The sequence below is a fragment of the Ambystoma mexicanum genome, chromosome 4p, assembly GCF_040938575.1.
Source record: "Ambystoma mexicanum isolate Mex_15411 chromosome 4p, UKY_AmexF1_1, whole genome shotgun sequence".
Lineage (NCBI taxonomy): Eukaryota > Metazoa > Chordata > Amphibia > Caudata > Ambystomatidae > Ambystoma > Ambystoma mexicanum.
The window spans coordinates 873810762-873837670 of NC_090927.1; positions in this window are offsets into that span (position 1 = coordinate 873810762).

A 26909-nucleotide genomic window follows, 5' to 3' on the forward strand; every position below is an offset into this window, starting at 1 on the left:
ATTTCTCATTAATGAAACTCCTTTCATGTCCAAGCGCTAAAGTGGCTTTTATTGTTTTAAAATAGTCATTTATACCAACATGAACCCTAGGTTGCTCATCTTCCATGTGTATTTCTGCCAGAGTGGTAATGTGTTTTTCTGAATCTGTTTTAGGAGCAATATTCTGTTTGCATGTTTTCTCTTTTAAATAAAAACGTAATGTGTGCTCATCTATGGCAGTCTGCCAATTTTTCCTTGGGTCCAAGTATATTTGTACAGGTAGTTTTTCATTGTCGCTCTGCATTTTGTCTTGACACATTAATATAACAGTGACACTAGGTATGCAACTATTCTGGAGATATACCTCCACAGCATCATTTGTTTTGGCAACGGTGTGACATTCATTTATGTTGCTGTTTTGTGATTTTAGTTTCTTAGGCCTCAATGGTTTTTTGGTTAAAGACCACAGCACTCCATTCACCCCATCTATGAGAGGAGACAATCTTTTCAGGCAATCTGTCCCCATCAGAAATGGAATTTCACAAATAGATGTGATCAATACCTCTTGTTTCATTCTGTGCTTTCCTATTTTTATGTCAACCTCAGTTACACCTATGATGGGCACCTCCTCCCCATTAAAGTTATGCACTGGACCTTGATTTTCCTTCACTGTGATCTGACTCTGTGGGGGTCTCCCTTCATTGATACTCTTTACCAGCTCCTTGGACATAATTGTGGCCTGTGCGCCAGTGTCAATCATAGCAAAGGTGTGGCATTTTTCTTCTACAGTGATGGGTGCATAATATCTGTCCTCAACTTCCTCTAATACACATAAGAAGTGTGAATTCTTACTGATTTCAGGGCTCACCTTTCTCAGGCCTTTTTCACTTTTGGCTAAGCACATTGGTAAATGGAAAGACATTTTTCCCTCCTTTTTACCCATTTCTGCGCAAGAGACTTTATTCATTTCTCCATGATCAGAGGTTTTTTGGAGTGTGGCCACTGTTCGCCCATCCATCTGGGTAACATCAGAGACCACATTACAACCTTCCAACTGAACATGTGTAACAACATCATTCAGCAATTTGTCATTTTTTTAATTCTGTGCATTTGTGATCATTTAGTGTGATACCAGTCCTTTCAGCCTCTTCAAAAATATGTGGCTCAAAGAATTCTTCAGGTGATTGACTTGTACCCTCCTTTTGAGTATTTCCTTTTTCTGCCTGTGTTTGGTCATTGTTTTGCTTGCCCAGGGAAGGAGCTATAGCATCCCCACTTACTCCCCGTTCACTGCATGAGTCATTTTTCTTAAATCTGTCCCTTTGTTCTTTTGGAATTCCTAATGTTTCTTTTTCATTTGTGCAAATCTTTACTGTTTTATTTAGCTCTAGGTTAAACCGTACCTCTTTTTTAGAAGTATTTGCACTTTCTGTCACATGTTCATTTACTGGCACTTTCATTTTTAATTCATTATGCATCTCAGAGTCGTTATGCAAAATTATATCAGAGCAATCTGTCATTTTGGCACTGCAGTTATCATGAGTACTTAGTCACTTTTCGGAAGCCCCCCGGTCATTGCTATGGCCATCAGCCCCCTCTTTGGAAGGTTGTTTTTGCGCTGTATAGAGCTTTCCTATTTGCTCAGCTAACATTTTCACCTGGGCCTCAAGGCACTGGAACCTTTCCATCTCTCTAGAATCCTCTTTCTGTGGCCTAGGTCGATATTGGTTGTTTTCCCCCTGATTGGATCTATTCTGATACCTCTCAGGTGATTGATGTCGGTTGGGATGGTTCTGAACTCTTGATTCATTTGTGGAGGGGATCGGGTTGCACCCATCCTTTGATTATAGTCCCCTGGTGGGGAATCATTGTACTGACGTGGATTGTAGTTCATGTTTTGCCTCATGTCCTGTCTCTCAGATTGTGGGTACTGGCCCCTATGTCGATTTCCATTATCAGTAAATCGATCCACATATCGGGGTCTATCCTGATTACCATATATCATGGTGTTGGGATCAAATCTGCTCTGTGTCCCCAATGACTGGTAGGGACCATCATTTCTTTGATCTTGATTTTGTCTCTGGTTATTGTTCATACCTGCCATATCAGGCCGATATCCTACCTGGGGTCTGTCCCCTAAATACCTAGGGCTTGTAAGAGGATTCAATTCAACACTACAGCTAAGTCAATGCCTAGTCTGGGATACTGAATGGAAACCCTTATTGATATATCTTTATGTCCAGTTCATGCGTTCTGGATGACTACCCCTATATAACACCCCTCTCTTGGAATCCCCCTGACCCCACTGAGCCAAAAAGTAGTTCTGTTTTGCAAGTTAAAAGGTTTATTTGAGAATTTAAACAATATATATATATATATCACACTTTATAATGAATTAATAATTGAATATCACACTTAATCTGATATGATAAAGATTAACAACGGAGAATCTGGCACTAGCACACTTCTTTATAATCACTAAGGAGTTGACATGAAATGGATAAGGTAGCACACTGGTAAATAGGGACAGAAGAATAATGTGGTAGAGAATGCTTTATAGGGTTCAAGGAAATGCAAGGTTGAATGAATGAAATGCAGTATAGAAGATAAACTGATATGGTTTCACAAAAGACAAGGTAATCACTTTCCCTTTGTGGCAATTCACCCCACCTACACAATGTAAGGAGATGGAAGGAAGAGCACACAGTTCAGGTATACAATCACAATGTAATACAGAGTTCCAGTTTCCCAGCAAGCTTAGAGGAGAATAGATATGAGTTTTACACAGGCTCAAAATGCTTTTAATATGGTGACAATGCAGTGAGAAATATGCTGAAAATGCTTTTAATTCCCTTCAGGAGGTTCAGGTTGAGGATTAGTTGGTCTAAATTAGTGCAGGCTTACTTTAGCAATGTTCTAGGAATGATTGGCAGGTTAAACGTATTTTTGGCAAATGAAAGCAAGGAAGCTGCTGTTTTCACACGTGGAGAAATTTGCAAATCGCGGCAAATTCGCGAGTGCATTTTTTGCGATTGCGGCAAAAGTATAGGGAATGCGGTTCTAGGTTCGCTGAAAAGCCAAGATTCCCAGCTTTCAGAGGAAAGTTACTGCAAGTCTCTAAGACAAACGGTCACGGAGATATGAGTGATATGGTAAAGGTCGTTTTTCAGATTTGAAATTTTAAAAGTTCAAAGTGACAAGTTACAGCTAGCAGCTAGAAATGACAGGTGACAGTTTTGCAAAATGACAAGGTACAACTTCTAGGAGACAGTTCTGGTTAGATTAAAATAGATTGAATTATATTATTTTAACTAAGAGATTGGTTCTGCACAGTTCTGCTAGGTACTCACAATATATTTTAAAATAGGCCTCGCCACGGATGGTTTCTGCGCACAGCGTCGGGGTCAGCTCTACTCTGCTGGTCTGGTCTGGGTCTCTGGTTCTGATCAGGTCTGTGGGTCCGGATACAGCGGTCGCCGGTTCAGCTGGTCTCTCTCTGGATACAACACTGCTCTCTGGCAAATGGCAAGAGTTCTTGCAAAGAATTCAAACAGCTCGCCTGGCTGTGATAATGGCAATGATTTGAGGCCTGCTAAAGAGGGATTTAGCTTGTAGTTGAACTCTCTGCTACAAGTTCAGAAGTAAAGTCTTGGTCTCTGAAGGTGGATAGATTGAAGTCTCTATGTTGGCTCTCTGGAGGTTGATGGAGGTAAAGTATGGATTTTCCCGGCAGAGCGTCCCGCAGCAGATGGAATAGAATGTCCCTATCTGTCCTGACTGTCTGCTTTTATGTGTTTTGAAAGTGCGTGGAGAGGCTAGCTTTCTAGACCCTACCCCTCTCCACTTGTCATTGGCCACTTCATCCTCTTCCCCTTGATTGGGGGAATGAAATGAAGTGTCATCATGATGAGGTCTGTTTATGATACTTGTTTCCTCTAGACGAGCGAATCACAGGGCCTACAAAGTCGATTTGCAAATCTGACCATGGCAGTGTCATCCCCCGCTTTTGGAGAGGCGCGCGGTGTGTGAGGGACGTCGGCTGAAATTGCGCACACACAAGACACCCCTTCAAGTATTGGTCAAGGTCCTGCCCCAGGTGTGGCCAGTATGCAACCTCTCTTAAGATTTCCAGTGTTGTGTGAAACCCCCTATGACCGGCGGTGGCCGCATCATGGGCGTGACTTAACATCAGGCTTCGGAATGAGGTAGGAACCACCCACTGATCGTGGCCAGCTTGGGATTTCCTTACCAGCAAACCGTCTTGGATTCGGAACATTTTTGGACATTTCATCAACACTCTTAGGTCCTCTTTCCCAATATAATCGGTATCCGTCAGGGGAAAGTTCTCAGGGTCCTCAAGGTGTTGGTAAAACTTATCAATAATTGGATCCCCCTTCTGAGCGGTAATCAAATCAGCATCAGGGGTCTCCTTACTCCATTGTGCAATTGAAAGGTCGTTGTGAGCATTTGTCTGGGACCTAGTGATAGCAGTGACCTGGATTTCCCCCAACAGGGACTCAATCTCAATTAGATCCCCTTGGATGGCCCCGGTTTTGGCCAGCTGATCAGCTAAGTCATTTCCAGTTTTGTCTGGTCCCTCTACTTTGAAATGACCCTTGATCTTCTTCCAATAGATGGTCATTCCTTTCGAGGTGACCAGATCATCAATGTTTTGGATCAACTTCCCATGTTTCAAGGGTTTGTTGTTAGCACACAACATGCCTCTGGTTTTCCAATTAACCAGGTGCTCCACGAACCCGTTCCGTACATAATCCGAATCTGTGATTATGACCAGTTCGTGGAGTTGATGCTGGACAGCAGTGAGGATGGCCTGATGCACAGCCATCAATTCTGCCACCTGACTACTTCGGGGACCAATTTTGTATCGAGCGGAGGGTTCTGGGGACTCATTCACCCATGCATTCCCTACGCCGGCCACCAGTTCTTTCTCCCCGTCGTTGTCAACATGGTAAGAGCATCCATCCACATACACAGTGGGCATTCCCTCACACTTGTCTTCTTCAAAGACTTTGTGGGGGGAATTAAGGTATGCCTCCATGTTGTCCTTTATTTTTAGACTTTCGTCCTCGAGACAGTTTTCTCTGGCACAATCATGCAAGTCAGCCAGACCTTGCGCGAGGGGATTCTTCTTGTTTTGGCCATATCTGACCTCCACAGGAAAGCCTTGCATTGACAGAATCCAGGAAGTAATTCGGGAATTACTCACATTTCCGGCCCGGATTCTGTCACTTTGGAGATATTGCAGAGGCTGGTGTGGAGTCTCCACTATGATGTGTTCCCCCTGGATAAACGGGCGGTAATTCTTCAATGCCCACACCGTTTCCAGGAGTGCCTTCTCACAATCGTTGAATTTTTCCTCCACAGAGGATAAAGCTTTGCTCGCATAGGAGATTACTTTATTGACCTTGTCATGCTTTTGGTATAATACTGCCGTCAAGCATGTATTAGAGAACCCCGTCTCCAGGAAGAACTCCTTGTTTCTGACAGGGTAAGCTAGGCAAGGCGCTTTTGAGAGGCTTCTTTTGAGTTGTTTTACCGCCTCGTCTTGTTCTGGACCCCATTCCCACTTGACCCCCCCTTCAGGAGATGAATCAGGGGTCTGGTGATCTCTGCGTAGCCCTCAGTGAACTTTCTGCTGTAATTAGTCAGTCCAAGGAGGCTCCTTAGTTCCCGCAAAGTTGTGGGGTCTTTCAGTTTCTGAAGTGCTTCCACTTTCTTTTCCTGGGGACAGAGACCCTGAGGAGTAACCTCATGCCCCAAGAAATTAACACGGGTTCTACACCACTGTGCTTTCTGAAAGGAAAGTTTTGCTCCGGCGGCCCTCAACTGTGTCAGAACATAACGGATCTCCGCTATGTTTTCCTCAACAGTTGAGCTTTTGATGAGGACATCATCTACATAAGCCAGGTTACCCCTCGCACCCAGGTCGTGCATGGCCTTATGTAGGAAAATATTGAACTCATTACCGGAGTTAAGGTATCCGAGGGGAGTCCGGGTCCATGTGTACTGCTGGCCCCCAAAGGTAAAAGCCAGTTTGTATTGGTCCTCCCTGCTGACAGGCACGGTCCAGTATCCATTGGTCAGGTCTATTGCAGTGAATACCTGTGACCCCTGAATCTGGGCCAGCCCTTGGTCAATGTAGGGAAGAGGCCATCGGGAAGTATGGACCCGTTTGTTGAGCTCCCTGAGGTCGGCGCAGAGTCTCCACTGGCAGTTTGGCTTCAATATTCCCAGCACCGGATTATTGAAGGTGCTGTGGACTGGACGGATTATTCCCCGGGACTCAAGGTTCTTAATTATTTCAGTAAGGGACTCCATTGATGCGAGAGGCAAGCGATATTGCTTCACAAACACAGGAGTCATGCCAGGGTCCGTGGGGATTGTTGTTGTGTGGATGTCAGTGCGACCACAGTCATATGAGTCTACCGCAAAGAGATCTTGGAAATCCAAGAAAACTTGTTTCAACTTTTGCTTTTGTTCCAGAGTCACACAGGCATCAGCTAGGTTGACTCTCTCTTCCACCATCTACCTGAAGCATGGAAAGACTTCTGGTTTGGCTATCTCCGCGGCCTCCTCCAGCTGGGTGGAGAAGTCCCTGGTCAGAGTGCTGATTTGGACCGGAGGCTTCAGGTGGGAAAGGCAGCCCTCATGGACCTGGAAAATCACCTCATCCCTCCTGAAGTCACAAGTCACATCTTCCTTACCATAGGGGCAGGAAGTGTACACCAGGAAGTTCCCCCCATGCCGGGTACAAATCCTGTCTGGTGTTGTATTGTCCTCACTGTCACTGTCAACACAGTCCTTGGGGATTCGCCCTAACAGTTTATTACCTAAATCAATGGAAAAATGTCGGTCATCAACCGCCATTCCAATAATGGTGCCTGCGGCTAGAGTAATACTCTTTAAGTCGCTGTTATCCACCTCTATTAGAATGGTGTCATGTTCTATGTTGACTAATGGTGTTGGGTTTACCCCTAACCCTTGCTGTTGGAGAGAAGCATTTAGATGTATGTAAGCATCAGGGTTTTGCAAATATTGTCCTCTTTTAGCTTTCACTTCCAGGGAGAATTGTCAGGTCCTTTCTGGGATGGTGACCTCCTCTTTGATCTGAATTTCAACTGCATAAGGTAGCAATTGAGCTGACCTAAATGCTTTTTCTGGATCATCAAAGCCCATGGGATTATCCGCTAATCGGGACCAAGCTTTGAAGTTTATTAGGTCCAAACTAATGGCAAAGCGATTGAGAATGTCACTGCCTAAGTAAAAGGTGGCAGGGACGTCTCGCACGACCCAACAATTGTGGACTATGCTCTTGTTGCCAATGGAGATTTTGAGCATAAACCTGCTTGGCAGGAGATGTTTGGAATTAGGTGCTTCCAGGTCCATTTCCCATTTGTCTATCAGTTTGAAGGTGGGAATGGCTGGATCTTTTGGGAGTTGGCGAAAAAATGGCTTCGCTGATGAAGCTCTTACCGTTGCTCACACACACTCGAGCGAGAACAGAGTCCTTCCCATCATTTAACTGAACAGGGATGAACAACTGCTCTCCAATTTGCTGAATATCAGCCAGGCTCTGAGCTGATTTCACATCTTTCCGGACTATAGGAGTGAGAGTTCCTGATTGTGGATTAGTAAAGAATTTCAGGGTGTTTCCTTCCAGTGTGGAATACCACCTTAAACTGGAAGGAAGGTTGATTTTCAGAAATAGAGAGGACCCCCCCATCACCAGTCTGTTGTCCTACTGCTATTACTGTCACATCTGGAATTTGGTTGTTCTGGAAGTGAAATTCTACTTGGTCAGATTTTTGTTCAACCATGTGGCAGGTGCCGTTTAAACTAACATGGTTGACACTCTGTTTTAATTTTATTGGTCGGCTAGTCTGGGTCCAGAGGACCTTGTTTACACAATCTATTAGGGGTGACAACCTTCTCAGGAGGTCATTCCCTAGTAAACAAGGGAGCCCTCTGGAGTCACTACTATGACCGGGTGTTTCACCTTGTGTCGCCCAATTTTAATGTCCAAGTCTGCAGTCCCCTCAGCGGGAATGTCCTTCCTGTCAAAGTTCTGCAGTTGTCCAGGAAGAGAGGTGAGAGGAATTTGGTAATTCTCTCCCCTTCCTGCATTCAGTTCGTCAAAGGCCCTTCTGGACAGAAGGGTAGCTTGAGATCCAGTGTCCACCAGTGCCAAAATTGTACCCTGCCCCTGTACTTGTACCGGGGCTTAGTATCTTCCCTCCTTCTTCTCAAGAGGGCACAGATAATGCACATTTTTGGACAACTGGGGGGCTAACTTTCTGGTTTTGGACATCGCTATCGAAGAGATTTGGGCAGAATTCTGTGGAGAGCCTTGGGAATCTGAAAGAAAAAGTTGGCAACTGGAGATCAGAGCCATTGTGGGTTCCCCTGGCTCCGGTTCTGGGCCGCCCCCCCTTTTTGGAGGCAGTCACCAGGATGGGTTTGAACCAGGGGATTTTCTTGCTGTTGGTTCTGGGATGAGATGGTGGGCGGCTGTAGCTCAGTCTCCCCATCTCCCCAGTCTGGATTTGCATCCCTAGGGACCCATTTTTCTTTGGGAGGAGTTCCCCCCTCTCTGAAGGAGAAGATCCTTTTCCCAGGATCCTCTGAGGATCCCTCTCCCTCAAATTGAAAGATCTGTACCTCCTCCTCAAACTGAGTCTGTTTGGGTCTTTTGTTTCTCCTACCCCCCCCTCTGCTCCTTAGGAGGCAGACTTTCAGGGGGAAGAGATTTTGTTTCCGGTCCCTGGGTTTCCAGGGGCTGTTTACAAGTGAGGAAGGAAGCTTCCTCCAAGGCTTTACACCCCCCCTTCCCTTTGTGCCTCCTCCCTGGGAACCAGTGAGTTATCGGGGTGCTGCCCCCGTCATTGTTCTGGAGCACCAGGTCCAGAGTTGGGTGCGTTCTGAGCCGGCATGCCGATCTGAGGGTTCTGCTGAGCCCTCAGTATGTGACCCAGATCCCGCGCCATGTTTTGAACCTGGCGCTCTAACTGGGAAACCCGCTCAGGCTGATATGGGGCCCTGTTTTCTCCCCTGGGCTGATCCCGGGAAGGGTAGCTATCCCTTCTTTGGTAGTACCCCTGGTTGGGAAGATTTGGATACCCCTCCACCTTTGGCCTCCCCTCTCCCGGATTCGGTTGTCTGGGCTCAGGGAATTGGGGAAAGAAGGGTGGAGGATTTTGGGGCTGGAAGTTGGGTGGATACCTGGGGAAGAAGTTCTGCCCAGGGTTTGGTGAGTTTCTGCCCTCCTGTGAGAAGTTGGGAGGGAAGTTCTCTGGGTTAGGTGCTTGGCTGGATCCCCCCCTTGGGCTGGAGGAGTCCACACATAACCCAGGATGGGTCTGTTTCCCTTGTAACGGGGGCTTACATAATCAGGAGAGCGAGGGACCCCATTTGTGGGGCTGCCTCCCTGGCTCCCTGTCTGTGACTGGCCCGAGGACCTTCTGGGCCTAGCATTATTAGGTGCAGGTAGGTTTTTAGGCCCCCCCATCTCCAAATCTAAAACGGGGGTGACCTTTACCTCTGCCACCTTGGCAGCAGCAGGGGTGTTGTTGGCTTTGGGGTTTTTGGGCGCATTATTTTTATTTTCTATTGGCTTCTGCACCTCATAGATCCGGGTCGCCTGTTCAATGACCCAGTCTAAAGATCTTTTCTCGTGAAAATCCCTCACGAGCTGGGTCATTATGTATTTGGGCAAGGCATGGAAAAACGTATTAATAAATTCTCTGCTATCCGTGCGCACCCTTCTTGTGGTCTGTGCAAAAGCACGCTTTAACTCCTGCACAAATTCTTGTGGGGCCTGATCCTCCCCACATTGTAAATTGTAGGCTGCCTTGCGAGCCTCTTGAGGATTTCTATGAGTAGAAAAATGTTTCAAGATGGCCGCCTTATAGGTGGACCATCTTAAATGATTTTGGTCCTCCAGCCCCACAAAGAAACTGGAGTATTCCGGGGAGAAGGTCCACTTTACATATTGAATACAGCTTTGGCTGTCCTTCAAATGGAAAGTCTCCATCATTTGCTCAAACAACTCTAAGTGCTCCCAAACAGAATACTTGGCGTTCTTATGATAAGGCGTGATGACGCTCCTGATTGCCTTAATCTGCTTTAAGGGGTCCTTAAGCAAGGCCCTTTTTGTCTTATTGGCCCTTTTGGTCCGGGTACCCCTGGTCCATTCATCTTCTGACACAGAGGCACTGCTCCCAGAGGTTCCCGTCTGTTCTTCCAGGTTTTCCCGGATTCTGCGAGCCTGGGAATGGCTGGCAGAATGTGGGGACCTGGTCTCCTGTGTCCTGTACCGCTCAGAGGAGTCTTCAGATCCCTCCTTGCTGCCAGGATTTGATGGGTACCCCCCACTAACCTAACTGGGCAGAGGTTTTCAGGATGCCCTTAATGGGTCTACTCTCCTGGGGTTCCCCATCAAATTGCACTGTGCTTGGGTGCCCATACCCGGATGCCCGCCCCTCCATCCCTGGGTGGTACTGGCCTATGAGCCCCATGCTTCTGGCTGGATAGTAATCTGCCATCCCTGTGGCCCTGTGCTCATGTGCACCAGGGGACATGGGGGTGGCAGAGTCCAGGGACTGAGAGAGATAAAAACCTCTGGTACTAGGGCTCCTGGGGTTATGCTCAGGAGTTTCTCTTTCCCAGCGAACCTCATCTCTATCCGCCCCTGCTCCCTGTTACAATGCAAGAGCCTGCGCCTTCAGTTCCTCAGTTAAGGCCTTACTAGACTCTATCAGTCTCTCCTGCATCGCTACCTGTTGTTGGAGTCTATCATTGTGCTGGCAGAGAGCCTCATTCTCTCTCTGTGCCTCCTGATTGGTCCTGGAGCACTGGGCCAGTCTTTGCTGCAGGAGGGTTACCTCCTGAGCTGTGTCCCTATTGGCCTGCTCCTTTCTTGCCAGAGCATCCTCCACCCTCCTGGTGTGTTCTAACAAGTTCTGGTGTTCTTTTTGGAGGTCACCCAGCCCCTGGAGGGCCAAGTGATTTTCTTCTGTTTTTCTTTTTAAATGGCAGACTTCCTGGCCTAAGGCGTCTCTTTCCTGACTAAGAGCCTGCATTTGTGCCGCCAGGTCGTCCCTCTGCCTTTGAAAGGCACCAGCTTTCTGGCGTTCTTCATCAAACTCTGCCTGGGTATCCAGGTCTTTCAAAATCAGCTTGTTGCTCTCTGCCTTCACTCTATCTAGATGACTTTGCAGGGTGGCTACCTGCTCCGTGCATGCCCTGTTAAAGTCTAATTGTTGCTCCAGCTTTTTCTGGCTCTGCAGTAAGGAGTCCAAACTGTCTTGGTGCTCGTTCTGCAGGGCCAGAAATCTAGTATCCTGGTCAGCCTTTTCCTGTTGCAGTATATCCATGTCCTCTTTTATTTTAATGATATACTGACTACTATCATTTTCTGACTCCTGGCTCCTCTGCAGCCTCTGCTCAGAAGAGTCCAGATCAGATTGGGCATTCTGTAATGCCAGCAGTTGCCTACTCGCCAGATCTTGGCATTCAGCACATTTGTCCTGCATGGCTCCCATATGTAAATATAAATATGCCGCTACCCTGGCAATCTTGTTGTGCTCATCCTTGGCCTTAGAGGACATATATAGTTCACTCAGGGCCACATGTAAGGGACCCTGGTCTCTCCATGTATCTGACCCTGTTTCTGTGATCTGGGGTGCGATTGCTTGCAACCAGACCGTCTGGTCCTGATGAGTCCACTCACCTCTCACAAATAGCTTATGTAAGAAGTGCTCTCTGGCTATTTTCATATCTACCAAGGTCGTCATTCTGGAATTTGAGTTCCTTCCTAACTTACAGAAGTTTGTATTTTATTTTTGCAAAACAGACCTTTTCCTTAGAGCGTTCCTTTGAGGAGTGCTTTACAGCGTAACACAGCGTGGTGATCCGACCGGATATGTGTATCTGGTCAGCTGGCACACTGTATTAATCTGCACAAGTGATAGACCTAATCCGGAATCCCCGGCTATGAGCCCCCAATTTGTAAGAGGATTCAATTCAACACTACAGCTAATCAATGCCTAGTCTGGGATACTGAATGGAAACCCTTATTGATATATCTTTATGTCCAGTTCATGAGTTCTGGATGACTACCCCTATATAACTCCCCTCTCTTGGAATCCCCCTGACCCCACTGAGCCAAGAAGTAGTTCTGTTTTGCAAGTTAAAAGGTTTATTTGAGAATTTAAACAATATATATATATATCACACTTTATAATAAATTAGTAATTGAATATCACACTTAATCTGATATGATAAAGATTAACAACGGAGAATCTGGCACTAGCACACTTCTTTATAATCACTAAGGAGTTGACATGAAATGGATAAGGTAGCACACGGTAAATAGGGACAGAAGAATAATGTGGTAGAGAATGCTTTATAGGGTTCAAGGAAATGCAAGGTTGAATGAATGAAATGCAGTATAGAAGATAAACTGATATGGTTTCACAAAAGACAATGTAATCACTTTCCCTTTGTGGCAATTCACCCCCCCTATACAATGTAAGGAGATGGAAGGAAGAGCACACAGTTCAGGTATACAATCACAATGTAATACAGAGTTCCAGTTTCCCAGCAAGCTTAGAGGAGAATAGATATGAGTTTTACACAGGCTCAAAATGCTTTTAATATGGTGACAATGCAGTGAGAAATATGCTGAAAATGCTTTTAATTCCCTTCAGGAGGTTCAGGTTGAGGATTAGTTGGTCTAAATTAGTGCAGGCTTACTTTAGCAATGTTCTAGGAATGATTGGCAGGTTAAACGAATTTTTGGCAAATGAAAGCAAGGAAGCTGCTGTTTTCACACGTGGAGAAATTTGCAAATCGCGGCAAATTCACGATTGCGGCAAACGTATAGGGAGTAGGAATGCGGTTCTAGGTTTGCTGAAAAGCCAAGATTCCCAGCTTTCGGAGGAAAGTTACTGCATGTCTCTAAGACAAATGGTCACGGAGATATGAGTGATATGGTAAAGGTCGTTTTTCAGATTTGAAATTTTAAAAGTTCAAAGTGACAAGTTACAGCTAGCAGCTAGAAATGACAGGTGACAGTTTTGCAAAATGACAAGGTACAACTTCTAGGAGACAGTTCTGGTTAGATTAAAATAGATTGAATTATATTATTTTAACTAAGAGATTGGTTCTGCACAGTTCTGCTAGGTACTCACAATGGGCCTCATTACGACCCTGGCGGAGTGGGTTTACGCCAGCGTTATTCGCGGCGGACCCGTCCGCCCTACTACGAGATTCCGTAGCGCCATGGAGCGTTTTCCGCCTGGTTTTTCCGGGCGGAGAAATCCATGGCGCTACGGGACCTTGTCGTTAATTACGCCACCGTATTTTGAGGTGGCGTAATTAACGCCTTCCCCACTCCCATTATACCCTATGGGGCAAAAATGGGAATGGGGAAGGGTAAAATGGGGGATGGGGATTTACCGCCCCACCAAGGTCGGAATGGGGCGGAAAATCCGCCAACCCCCATGGCACTATCGGCAGCTTTCCGCCGTGCTCCAAGGTGCATTTTGCACCGCGATTTCCGCCAGGGTCGTAATGAGGGCCAATATATTTTAAAATAGGCCTCGCCACAGACGGTTTCTGCGCACAGCGTCGGGGTCAGCTCTACTCTGCTGGTCTGGTCTGGGTCTCTGGTTCTGATCAGGTCTGTGGGTCCGGATACAGCGGTCGCCGGTTCAGCTGGTCTCTCTCTGGATACAACACTGCTCTCTGGCAAATGGCAAGAGTTCTTGCAAAGAATTCAAACAGCTCGCCTGGCTGTGATAATGGCAATGATTTGAGGCCTGCTAAAGAGGGATTTAGCTTGTAGTTGACCTCTCTGCTACAAATTCTGAAGTAAAGTCTTGGTCTCTGAAGGTGGATAGATTGAAGTCTCTATGTTGGCTCTCTGGAGGTTGATGGAGGTAAAGTATGGATTTTCCCGGCAGAGCGTCCCGCAGCAGATGGAATAGAATGTCCCTATCTGTCCTGACTGTCTGCTTTTATGTGTTTTGAAAGTGGGTGGAGAGGCTAGCTTTCTAGACCCTACCCCTCTCCACTTGTCATTGGCCACTTCATCCTCTTCCCCTTGATTGGGGGAATGAAATGAAGTGTCATCATGATGAGGTCTGTTTATGATACAGAGAACCCACCCCTGTCAAATTACACACAATCTATATTTTGACCCAAAAGACATTTTTGCACAGGTACACATTTGTTTAAAATTACATGCACCCATCACATATCACAGGAGGTATACCCTGTCCAAATCTGCTCTTCCTGAGAGCTTGCATTGAGAAATGGCAACATTTGCACTTTTTAACTGGTTTTGCAATATCGGACATTAACCCAAATTTACACACATGTGCGCAAGGAGTATGGACATTAATTGATGAAGTGTCAGATTTTTAACATGCATACATTTTAAGTAATACCCTCTTAACTGCTAGCTTGCGCCCAGATCATACCACCGGTTCTAAAAACCTCTTAAAATGTGGGCAGAAAAATCACAAGAATTATGGTATCATTTATAAAATTTTCACAAGTCCGCTCTATGACTGATCCATCTTTTTAGAGTTATGTTCTGGCCCCAAAGGGGTGTGGTTTCCCCCCAGCACAAGGTTGAATTTCTGGTTTTTCCAGTTCTGCCAAGCCAGCTTGCTCTCACATGCAGTGCTCCTCCCCTTTCCTTCCAGGAGGAAGCCACATTTACGACTCCCACCAATAAAACATTTGCCTGAGTCAGGACAGGGCTTTGTTCAATTTCCTGCAGAGCCCAGGTAATTCAATCAGAGAAGTGTCATATCCCTTTTGGTGGGAACAGTAAAAGGCAGCTAGGCCTGGGAACACAGCTGTTGTGCAAGTCTCATCTCATGTCGGGGGTAGCTGGTGGGCAGAATTCAGTTCCTTAAGCCAGGCCCCAGCTAATGTCACTTTTAGTTACCTAGTTTTCTGCATTCAAATAAAACTAACAATTTTTACATATGCAGCTAGAATGCTGATTCTAAGTTTAAAACTATGACATTTAAACAATTGCAACCTATGTGACACTCAAAGTAGGTCACTCATTTCTTTTAAACATTTAGATTTTTAGTGTCTTTCAGTCCAAATTTACTTAAACTGCTGAAATCCACAGCCCAGCCAGTCTTGTTATAAACCTTCAAGTCACTTCAGAATATAACTTTACATTGTATCCACCTCTCAGTAAGTCTTTCTTTGGCCTGCTTTGGGTTCATTTATTCAGTTTTACACAAAAAAAAGTCTGGTGTTGTTTTAAAACGCTGGCTTTCTGATAGTGGTGAGTACTGGTAATGCACCCATTTTTGGGATTTAAGAAAATGAATTCCCCACAATTCTGGGTTGCTTTTGGCAATCAGCATTGCCATTCCCAATGGTTTCAGGCTACTGTGTGGGTAGTCCAATGGGGGTTTTAGGCTGTGCCCTTCTGTGCCCATAACATCGGCAAAAATGGGTGGCAGCCTATTCTTCATGCATTTCCCTGGGCATTTTCTGGGAAGCTCTGGCCATCATGATGTTTTCAATGCCAGTACTGCACAGTTTTTGTGGTAGGGCTCGGATGCATGGGTAAAACATCCCACAGGCTGATGTAGCTCTCCCTATTACTAGGATCATGTGATTGGAACATTGGTACAGGAAATGGCGACCTTTATTGATTACCCCTTTGTTCGGGTGTCACTTTATTTTTACCTTGGCTTTGAGCAGACTCAAGGGACATTTTGGCAGACCTGATTTCCATTACTGTGGCTGAGGGTTCTTTAGATTTAGGTCTAGTATCTTTCATTTTATCACTCTCTCTACCCTGACAATAGAGTACCTCATATAGTTTTGTGCTTTGATGTACAATCCATTCAAGGGACTTGTCACGGTCAAATTCACGGACCAATTGGGATATGATGTCTTTCTGTAGCCCATAGAAGTATGCAGTTTTAAACTCATTGGAATTTGGGTCAAAAGATACATCAAAGCGAGAAAATGCTCTTTTTAAGTCTTGTAAAAATTGGCAAGGGGATGTATTAGGTCCAGCAGTGATTGTGTAAGCGACTTTCTTTGCCTCCTGCAATGACTGAAAAGGAGAAAAATGACGCCTAATTTCTTTTTCAAACTCCACCCAGGTCATATTCTGCTGTTCATTTAATTCCCTTATGATGCTGGCCTTCGGGGCATCTAAAGTTAAATGAAAATATTGTCTGTACTGTTCCTTAGGTATCTGGAGTGCTTTAAAAATGTCATGCACCGCTTCTAAGTGATCCTCAATGCAGCATTCACCTCCCTTTTTAAATGGTTTGATCAGGGCTTTAATGGATTTCATTATTTTTATGGGGCTACTTGTTGCAATGCATGGAATTGCACTACTTTGTGATTCAATCCTGTTTTCAGGTGTATGAGATTGGTGGCTGCCCCCAATGGGAGTATCAAATCCCCCAAGGGCGCTGCAACCAAGTTCAGTCACCGGCCCAGTCACTGGAGCACTAGCTCTTTGGGCAGAACTAGAATTCACCTCCACTCCATTGAATGTGGTATCCTGCCGCCTCTCCTGGGACCTGGGAATGCACATTTGCTGTTCTAAGTCCTTACACTTTTTAAGGAGTCTGTTTGCTTCATTTTGCAAATAGTTGTTTTCATCACTCATCTTATTAATCACCTCCTGCATGTCGCACATTTGCATTTGGCATTCATTGAACTCTTTATTTCTCTTGTCTCTTTCTTGAGTCATTTTAATCATTTCTTGTTCTGCACTCTGGAGATCACATTCTTTTTCACAATGTTCTTTTTGTAAATTCTGCATTTCTGAAACAACCTCATCTTTATCCTGTCTAATGTGGTCCACTAAGGCTTTTAAGTGTACCAATTCTTGCTCACTATCCTCAAATTGTTTCTTGCTTTTGGATAACTGAGCATCAAAGTCTCTGCATTTTAATTGCATGTCTTTTTGGCATACATCCAATTCTGCTCTTAACATTTCCTGATTTTTACTTGCCCCATCTAATTCAGTCTTTAACCTGTTAATTAGCTGGGTATCATTTTCCTGCATTCGCAGGGACTTATTCAAAATAAACCATATTTTGCCGCATAGCCGTATTAAACAGTCTTTCTCTGCACTTGTATCGGCTGCATTCAATAATCTTGTAAGGCAGACCTGAATTATGCTGCCTTCTGCAAAAATATTGTCTAGTTTTTCTTTCTGCACCTCACCCTGAATGCGGTCACGCCATTCTAAGGTGCTGATCGACGACCACGTCCCATGTGCAAACAACTTTGCCTCTAAATATTGCACTAGGTCTGAAAATGTGGTTTCCCTTTGTGACATTCTGAAATTCGTTTTTAGTGGCACACTGCTATTATAAAATGGGTTCCCTTTAATGTGCAAATGGCAGTGTGAGACACGCTTGCCACGCCCAGTAGGTACCCTATGATCACTTTCCCGGCCTGCAACGCACCATAAATATGTTGGGTATTTTGTGGATATTTAGGGCTTTGCAGTATTTTCTTACTGCCAAAATACCTTTAGCAATTATCACTCTCTGTATTCATATTGGGTCACACATGACAATAATACATTGCATTATTTCAGAATTCAGACCTATTCAGATAGTATGCGCGGTAGTTTGCGTGGTTGGTTGGTATAGTGGTTGGTTTATTTGTGGCCCCAATATCCAACATCCCTTGTTTTTTATCTAGATTGTTCTTGATCACTAGAGAGACCTCAGGCCTACATTTTAGGGATACCACATTTTCAGTGTTAGTGTTGTGTGCCACCATGGGCAATTGTGGTATTTTTGTGGTAATTTCCACTACCTCATATACGGTAGGGAACTATGTCCAGAGGGTCTCTCTTCCCGTTGACTCATGTACCTCCAACAGGCTATGCTACAAACAGTCACTCACAACTGTCCATACTGAATAGAATCATGCACACATCTGCTTTAAAATGACAATTGCACTGTTTAAAAATCTACCCACGTTTAAACCTTTCCCCATGCAAAATGAAAGAGAAAATAATACACACTAGCTATCTGTTTTCAAATATTTTTGTATTATAGAAATTTCATTTAAACACAGTTTAACTTTTTTTACAGAGATAAATAAAATGGTACAACATTATTTGTGATAAAATGAACAGAGAGCTGCGAGAATATATCCAATTGGTAACATTAAATATGCTGATAAGAGACTGAGACTCCCTCTAATACACTGACTGAAGAGCTTTGCGCACTTTCGCAGAGCTCCCACTCGCTTCTGTAATTACCTTATCTGTTCAGCATGGGTTTTCTCCGGCTATTCTCTCTCTGAATTTGGCTCCCTTGAAGATCAACCCCAGTGAGAACAAGCGTCTGCCGTTCTCAAACCGGGGTTATTGCCTGGAGCTCTCAGCTTTTGCAGCAGGAATGCCCCAGCCAGGAAAGAGATCCTTCTCCCAGCTCTGCAAGATGTCCACTCCTTCCCCCTCTTCTCAAGCTTCCCCAGCAAAGTTCTAATCACAGCCTCTAGCATGATACTTGCTATGACGCTGCTCCAATCAGAATCAATCATGTCATCTCCTCCCTCACTACACAATGGCTCACTTCTACAGTGGCAATTGTAACAAACTGATTTCCTGTTCCTTCGAGCTCTTTGCTTCCTGTAGTTATGTGGACAGAGCAGCAGAGAAAAAAATGAATGTGCGTTTAAAAGTTCACTTTCATAGTAGGCCTAATTCTGCAGTGGAGACACATTTTTATTAGTGGGTTATGTTAAATGAAGTTTTATTAGTCAGGTTCGTTATTAATAAGGTTAGTTATTAATTTTCAAATGTGTCTCTTGCAACATAGGCATTTCAGGTGAAAAAGATTGTGCATTTTGAATGGGCAGATGTGTGCTTTTAACTGTAAAAATGGATTTGCATCTCATATGTAAAAATCGTTTTTTGACTGAATAGCCTTGTGACTATTTACTTATATGTCCATGTTACTCTGGCAACACATATAGCAATGCACCACACCCATGTATTGGTGCTGCATAAAAAATGCTACATGTGCAGTAGTGCTGTACTCTGTGCTGTAACACGCCAAATATCCTTCCACTATCCCCTCCAGTGCATCTGGAGCAAAGCATTTTGGGTGTGACTTCAACCAGGAACAGGGATTGGTCCTTAAAAGCAGACTATCTTGAGACCATTCATCTGGGGAATGTTCTCTTTAAGAGAAGGGGGCTCCCACCCCCTTCAACAGATTAATCTCAGAGCCTCTTAGATCCTTGAAGGCCACAGATTCATCTGAATCTCTCACCTGACTTCTTTTGGGATAGTTTTACCATTGACTCTGAATGGCCCCCACAGTCCACTGGGACCCTATGATTGGTTAGGTCACACAATCGCTCCTGATTTCTACAGAATATTCTTTTAATGTTAGTACCTTACCTACCACCCCTGTAACTACGCTCACAGTGCCACCTTCTCCAGTCTGTTGCATCTTCTCTGTTCTTCCTTTAGACAGGTTTGTGTAGTAATCTCTTTTAATTCTACAGGCAGATGGTGTGATTAATTAATGTGTTTATGTTTGGATGGACCATTTATTGGAAATTCCCTTTATTTTGGACAGTGAAACTGTGTTGTTAGGGTATCTACTGGTTCACCTTTCCACTGATCCTGAGAGCATAGCCTTCCCTCATCCCACAATACCATCAAAAGAGAAAGGAGGTATATCTCTTAACTGTCCCTGGTGTACTTTTATGGTTGTGATGTTTATTGTTTTGTAGAAGTGTGAGGTCTGAGTGGGCCAATTTACCCATAATCATCATTATACTCCTGTGGAGCGGAATCCAGCACATCACAACACCCAAAGTGCTTTGTGCTATAAGAAGTGGAGAGGACAGGAAGGAAAGCTAAAGGCAGAGGCAGAACATCTTAGAATCTTCGCGCCCTAAACATAATATCATCAAGAAAGAGGGATTGATCTGCATCTGAGGTGGGTTAATTGTCCTTAACTAAATTATTTGAAAGAGGATTCTGCAGTTTATGGTATGTTACCATTGGACACTCCAGGTCATTCAATCGACAATAGTTTGTTTTATTGTGCATGCAGATGATTGGCACTTTCTGCATGGCTTAAGGATTGTGCAATGCCCCGAGATCGTCCATGAGCCCATGATGCTCAGTAACCCATGATTATAAACAGAAATCTGAATTTCAGACTGACCCCAGCAAATTTAATCTCATTTGGAAGAAACCAATAAATTGGGCAAATATTGACAGGAATAAATGTTCGAATAATCGAATTAGTGCATGCCTCACTAGCATCGAAACCTGTCTCATAAGCCCAGAAGCTGACTCAGTTCAATTTCAAGTATTCAATCATATAAATGAAATTGCCAGACTGCAGCTAACATCTACCACTGGGCCCCATCAATACAAGAATACCCATCCCTCATGGTATAACCAGGACAGAAGAAAATTAAATGCAGGCTTTTGAAAATTTTTAAAGATCCAAAAAGAGACAAAGCTAGTCTGGGGAAATTGAGCCAGCTTCATAAAAGAACATAAACAAGCCAAAATCCTTTGGAAGCAAAAGTCTTGGCAGCGGTTAAAAGCGGCTGGAAAAACCTCCAAATAAAAGTGACTTCTGGAAGATTGTGTCACAGAGTTAGTAAATAATGCAAACATATTTCCATGGCTGCAGCATGGGTTAAACACTTCTTTAAAATGTATACACATTTTGGAGATAGTGACAATTCAGCAGTAGTAAACACCTCCTAGCAGGTCCACTTCTAGAGTGTGGGTGAATTGGCTTGTATCCTCAACATGGCCAGTCCAGAGGGGCATATGCCAGGGCTTTCTGCTGTCTGCTATGCTTTTTTGCCCTGGTGATTGACCCATTGGCAAAAGTGGTATGTAGAAGGCTTTTGGTTTAATGCTTGGAAGGGTGCCACACTGCATTTACCTGCATGCATTTACCTGTATGCTGATGATATATTGTTATACTTTTAGGACATGGTCACAGTCCTTAACCTGGAGGCTATGGTGGTCAACTGGATAAAATCCTCTATTAATAACTTGTCTATGAGGATAGAGGATAGAATGTGGAGTGATGATTTCAAGTACCTGGGGACCATGGTGATAGCTGATAGGCAATGGGTGATTCAACGCAATCTGAAAGATGGTATGATAGCGTTCAGTTAATTAACTGATTATTTGGTGAAATTTCCTTTGTCTGTTGTCCCTACTGAGTGAATTTTTTTGAAAGATCCATATGATAATAGAGAATTTCTTTGCAGAAGGACAAAAATCCTAGAGTGGCTTTGAAGACTTTGCAGCTCTCAGTGGTGTTGTAAGTTCACCTGACGTCCTCTTATATTATTGATCAGCTACCCTCCAGCACACCATGGGCTGTTTTATATACTGTCAGGCTCACATGGTCACTAATATGATTGCTTTTGAATGTAATTCTAGTTGACAAATGGATATGTCCAAAGGTATGATGTCCTAGGAGATTGGAAGGGCCTTGTGTGTAATTCAACATATAATATTTCTACTAATTACATTTTTATATTGCAACAATACATTTCAGTTCATCATAGATTTCGTATATTAATTGTTCTTGATGACTGTAGTGTAACTAAAAAAATGTTCTTTATTTTCAGAGACACATATGTGTCATAACTCAATGCATGTCAGTCTCTAAACCTTCATATGCATATACCAGGACAAACAAACGGGCCCCCTCTTTTTAGAAAGACCCTACTCCACGGGCGGGGGTAGACCTAATCATATTAAATACACAAAGGAGGAAGGTATAGAATAGTTAGAACAGCATCATCTTATTGGCCCAATAATAGTGGTGAGTTCATCTAATACAGAACAAACTGAAAAAATGAATGTCCTGCACAGCCTCAATACACTATTAAAATTCCATTCAATTTATTCAAAAATGTTTTAATTTTCTTTTCTTAAAAAAATATGTTTTTTTCTCATTTTTCTCATAGTAAAAGGAATTTACACATTTTATAAAAACAAACAATCACCCATTTTTATCCCTTGAACACCCTTACATTGAAGGACATCACCTGTGTAAATCATAAATAAATAACATAACAGACATTACAACATATAACCAAGACCACACATATAGAATACATTTTTCAACATGTATCTCAGAAAATAAGATCCCAACATGTTTCTGTTCACAATGTCTTCAATGACGGAACATTCATCGGCGGAGTTTTTGTTAGAGAAGTGGATTCCTTCAACACCAACAGTTCAAGGAACGGGACAAAAACCCCAAAGTGGGGGGGGGTTTGTAAAAAACCTACAAAACAAATAGAAAAACCTATATTAGTGGCCATGAGACAATTACTCCCAGATAGGAAAGCATGCCTATCACTTCACAACTAAAAATAGGCAAGCTACCAAAACGGTTACAGTATACACCGAATGGTAAAAACTCAAGAGACTATATACCTATGACTGATTATAGAGTCTCTTGCAACTGTCTTCTATATATTCGTTGCCTAATGCTTGAAACATCAAGTCCTTCAAGAACACATTATGCTTATAATTAGCATAAAAACCCCAACAGATATCTGCAAGAAAAACAAAGCCATCCATCAACTCTGTTATATCACGTGGTAAATAGACTAAACTTTGTAGCTGATAGGAACACAACAAAAAAGGTACCTCAGTGGTTCGTTATTTAATGACCACACTTCTGGTTAACGTCCGTTGTTGGACTACAGACTTAAATTGATCCACACCAAGCCATTTCGTGCACACACCACTGAAACAACAAAATAACATAAACAAATATGTCAACCATTTACGCGACACTGTAGCAATTCAACTCCAAGTAAGATCATATCGGCGTGGGAAGCCCCTCTGGCTGAGTGCTACCCAAAAACAAGCTCACAACGCTTTCACACTTGCCCACTATATCCCGCTCACACGGGTAGACAGATTAGTTAATCAACGTTCAGCAGTGTAAGTATTACACAGTAATAAACCACCTCTTTTCCTCAAAGGCTGACTGCCACAGTGGTAAGAAAACAGCAACCACTGCCATACCGCACATTTACCTGAAGCATTAGTCTTCAACGGGCCACGATACGCTCTGCCACAAAGCTTGCAAAATGCGGATTGAAAAGTATAAGTAGAATGGAAACAAATGATGGACACTCATGTACGGTAAACATTCAAGGCGTAACGGGTGCCATATTAGAATGCACTAAGGAACCGGGACACGATGTAAGGCCACAAGTATAATACACAAAAACTATATCCATACCGTCCACTAACAGATCCCTTTCTTCTAGAAAAGAGCATGTGAAGATCGCACTACGTCGCTACACAAAATATCCATTTGATATGAATGTCATAGCGATACATGGCCTAATACCAAACATTGGCGCTGGATTAATGCATAAACATGGGAACATACTAATGTCCATAGCACAAGTTTAAAAAAGAAGAAAAAACAAATCTTGAAATGAGACAAACAAGGTCAGAAGATGCGGGGTAAGGCTAATAGAAGAAAAAAATGCCTTGAATTTATTGGATGTTGAAACAACCCACGTTTTGGATACTGGACGGTAAAAGGCATGTACGGAAATCCATGAGTGCTGAACATAATGGTACAGAGCTGACCAACTTTAGATTATTACATGTAGTCATAAACCAGACTTATCTTATCATGCATCAAACATGAATACATATGGAACTTGTTTCTCTTATTGTAAATAGTTCTTCACCTAGAGGGAGACAACATCGATGAAGCAAGTATAACAATTATAATTTTACATGATGCCAATCAATTCCTTCATTCAACCCATCAATATGGCTTTGAATTTTGAAGATAATTTTTTGCTCAAAATTAGCCAATCTACGGTCTGTATCGCTTTTATTCAAACCCGTAACCTTTTTTAGAATAGTCCATTCAAAACTCCCATGACTATTAATACAACTCTGATGCTCTATCATCCTGATGTGACACTTTCCGTTAGTTTTCCCAATGTACTCTAGACCACAGGGGCACGTAATCATATAAATGACATTTTCTGTGTTGCAATTTGTTATCTCTCCTAATACCCAATCTGTTTCCAGGCCGATATTGACATGAGTAGTTTCCTTAGTAAATTTTCACATGGTACACTGGCCACTTGGAAAATGGCCTTTCACAGTAGGGAGACCCCAAAGAGTAGTTTGGCGGGGCATAGGTTTCTGTATTTCAGAGTTGTCGTTTCTTACCAGCATGTTTTTCAGATTTTGGCTTCTTCTAAAAGCCACAAGTGGGGCGGGGGATCTTTGTTATTATAGACTTTTTTCCAGGTCTTATTAACAATGTTTTTGATCTTATAAGATAGGTTTCTAAAGGTATTTACAAAAACTATTCCACTTTTTTAAATCATTCTTTATTCTTTTGTCCAGTAAGGCCTCACGGTTATTGTTGTAAGCTCTTTTGGCCGTTGTTCTAATTAACTGGTTAGGATAGCCTTTCTCAGTGAGTCTGTTGGTCAAGATCTCCGCAATTTTACAATAATCTTGTTTTAGGCTACTGTTTCTTTTTAGCCTAATAAACTGTCCAAATGGTAGGTTAGATTTTATATGCTTGGCATGGTGACTAGAATAGTCTAGCAGGGCCTTCTTATCGGTACTTTTGCTAAATGGTCTAACTTTCAGCACCCCCAAATTATGAAATATGGTGATATCAAGAAAATTGATTTCTTCCTCGCTCATATCTTTAGTGAATTTAAGATATCTATTTTGGGTATTAAGCCAATCTACAAAGGTGGAGGCTTCCTCTTTAGAACCATCCCAAATAATGAACACTTCATCTATATATCTCAACCACTTATGTAGATGGGTTCTGTAGGGATTGTTTTCAGAATAGATCATGGTTTTTTCAAAAAATTCTACGTAGAGGTTGGCTAAATTAGGGGCCATGGCTGCCCCCATAGCCGTACCTTCCACTTGCTGATAAAACCTCCCTTGGAATTGGAAAAAGTTCTTAGTTACTGCAAATTCGGTACACCACATGATGAAAGCACTACTGACTGGATGTCCGTCTTCTCTGTTGAGCAGGATTTCTTCTACTACTTCTAGAGTAGCTCTTTGTGGAATTACTGTGTAAAAGGATTGTATGTCGAGGCCAATTAGTAAATTGCTTCCTGGGATAAATTCAAGATTCTCAATTTTGTTAATGGCATCTACCGCTGTCTCTAGTCTCTAAACCTTCATCAGGGACTCAATTCTACATAGATAAAAAAGTATGATCATGTTTGTAACGTTCTGTTACTTAAATGAAATATTGACACATCTGAATTGCAAGATCATTTCAGTACTTTTTCTGAAACATTTAATTTTTTTTGTTTACCCAACTACTGTGTCATGGTAAAAAGAGAGGGGTGGGGGATTTCGGTTCTATTTGTCTTCTCAATTTCTATTAAGCGTGTAGCTTACTTGGTGGGGATCCTCAATTATGGTCCTGTAATGGTGGAAAGAATGTTTTTTCTCAATATGTTCTAAGCATCATTATGCAAAACTTAATGAAAAGTAGAGAGTCATAGTGGAAGTTCCCCTACCTGTTCTTGTCAATGGAGTGTTCTCTCTTGCAAATGGTGACCTGCAACAAGGTCATTTGGTTAATGAATAAGGGAAGGCTTAAGAGCCATTTTTTTCAGTCTATTTATTTCATGCTTACCGCCTTGTATTTGAACAGCCATCTGACATCGAAGGGATCGCTTGGGCAAGCTGATCCTCCTTGTCATTATGGGTTTTATGGTTCTGAGAATAGTGCCAGGTACCGCAACGCAATGACATAATTGGCGTGATGACGTCAATGCGTGGCTGGTACCATTTTGGATTTCCGGGGTAAAAAAAAGAGACCGCTGTGAAAAGGAAACCGCAGTGTGGTACCTACTGTACCTCACTGCATGCAAGGTTTGTTGGCATCAGGACCATAGACCTACCTTAAATTATCTAAAAAAAGAACAAACAGATATTGGATGCCCAATCATATAACCTTGCTTTTGAAAGTAAGCCACTGCAGCTGTTTGAGGTAATTGATACCTGGGAGCGGGAACTTAGGTTACGTCCTTCTCTGGTAACCACGTTGACATGAATATGAAAACAGCAACCAGAGGGGATGGACAGAAATTACCCTTTTCATTGGAAATTAGTCTTTCTTGTGGTAGGTTAGGTTATATAGTGGGGAAGAGGAGGGTTGGAAGCACTGCCTGCATAGGATGAGGAGTTCGGAATGAGAAATTGTACACAGGCACCATGCATTTAGCTTTCAGAGAAGCGCATCCCATTATACGACTGAATTTTTGGTAGTTCACTATGTAGATGGCTGAGGTTAGAGGTTTATGGGAGGGGTTCCCGGTGCGACCGGAGATGCATATGATAAACGTTGTTCTGCAAAGCTTAAATGAGGGTGGCAGGCATGTAACTGTGATGTACACTGCATCCATCTGACCAGACTGGATGGTGTGGCCTGATCATGGAGCAGGCGGGGAAAAAACCTGGGTGAACTGGTCACTGATGGTGAATGGGTTAAGACTCTTGCGCATTCGAAACAGGTATCCAAGAATGCACGGTTCCAGTGGATCGAATTTAAATGTGTGAAGCGTGCATGCCCGCTGTCATTGCTAAATGTCCCTAGGGTCAGACCCTAATTACTGGAGATGTAGGAGAGAGGTTGAAAATATCTGCACATGTGGTGGGGTGTGCAGGGATATAGGTATTCTGGGAACGGATGTTGGGCAAGTTGGTCTGGCAATGCATGCTAGTTTAACGTCCCCTGTAGAAAGGGAAAGAGATATCAAATGCTGAATTAAGTACTGTCGCGGGATTGATCATTGCTAAACGTGTCATTGAAATGGCCTAGAAGGCACCAGGGGGAAGTGTG